This window comes from Triticum urartu, chromosome 1, assembly GCF_003073215.2.
Source record: "Triticum urartu cultivar G1812 chromosome 1, Tu2.1, whole genome shotgun sequence".
Taxonomy (NCBI): Eukaryota; Viridiplantae; Streptophyta; class Magnoliopsida; order Poales; family Poaceae; genus Triticum; species Triticum urartu.
Genome location: NC_053022.1, coordinates 325,058,225 through 325,059,849, shown reverse-complemented (window position 1 = coordinate 325,059,849; position 1,625 = coordinate 325,058,225).

The following is a 1,625-nucleotide window of genomic DNA, read 5'->3' as shown; positions in this document are numbered from 1 at the left end:
GATGAAGTGGAACTTGAAGTAGTCTTGGGGATCCACTTGACTAAGGTCTTTGGAGCTTCTTCAAATGCATCAATTTCCTCTTGAAGCTTGTCCTTGCCTTTTTGCTCATAGTCTTGTGGTGGAAGATCATCTTGAGCTTGTGTCCCCTTGAAAGAAGTATACTTCTCTTGTTGAGGGACAAACTTTGTCTTGGGGTATTGATCTTCTTCCCATTCAACTCCATTGGCATTGAACTTTCGTTCAAAACCAACACCTTGATTCTTCCGGTGCATTCCTTGCTTGCGCACAATTTCCTCGAATTGCTTACTCCTGGCAAGGCTCTTGTACACTCCTTTCTCTATAATTCCCTTCAATAAGCTATTTTCTTGCTCAAGTGTAACTTGGCTAAGAGAATCATTAGTGGAATCAAGAGAACTACTAGAAGCAACAATATTGGATTTAGCATGATCATTGTTACTACTAGAGGAGGAATCTTTCTTGTTAGAGTTGACTTGAGGCATGTAAGTGGATAAGAGTAAACGCTTGGCAATGTAAGAAGAACTTTTCTTGCGGAGATCATCATTGATTGCCTTTAAGAACTCATGCTCTTGCTCAAGATTGAGCTTTTCAAAGCGTAGTTTCTCATGAGCTCTTAAAAGTTCTCGATGATCTTCGAAGATAGTGTCATGAGCTAACTTAAGAGTTTTTAGTTCTTTAGTTAGAGCCTCAATCTTCTCCTTATCATTGTCATTCATTTTATCTTGATTAGCATGATTAATTGGTCGTTCATCATAGTATTCATCACTAGAGTTGTCACCAATCAAATCAACACCTAACAAGTCATCTTCATCACTATTGAAATCAACATACTCGGGGTGTGTTACCTTAGGACCTTTGGCCATGAAGCATCTTCCAATTCCTTCATTTGGTGAGTCAAATATGTCGTAGGAGTTGGATGACACAAGTGCTAGACTGGCAACACCTTCATCTTGAGTATCTTCGGAGTCGGAGTGATAACTTCTCTCGGAGTGGCTGTCGGAGTCGAAGCCGGATACCCATTCACCAACATGAGCTTGATATCTTCGTCTTGTATAGCTCCTTGATGATTTTTCCTTCCTTTCCGAATCCTTGCTTCTCCGTGAGTATCTTCGTTCATAACGATCATCTCTACTCCTTCTCTCTCTTGGTGGGGATCCTTTGCTTCTTCTTTTTGGAGAATCTTCTCTTCTCTTGTAGGGAGCCGTACAATCATTGGAATAGTGTCCGGGTCTTCCACAATTGTAACAGTTTCACTCTTGACTAGAAGATCTTTTGTCATTGTAGGACCTTGACTTGGAGCTTCTATCTTTGCTTCTACTCTTGTAGAACTTGTTGAAGTTCTTCACCATTAAGCTCAATTCTTCATTGAAGTCTTGTTCCTCACTTGATGATGTAGGGGCTTCACATGAGGCTTTGTAGGCACCACTTGATTTGTTGTGAAGTTCCTCTTTATCCTTAAGTGACATCTCATGAGCAACAATCCTTCCAATCACCTCCGTTGGCTTGAGATCTTTGTAATTGGGAATCATTTGGATCAATGTGCACACAGTATCATATTTTCCATCCAAGGTTCTTAGGATCTTCTTGATGATGAATTTATCGGTCAT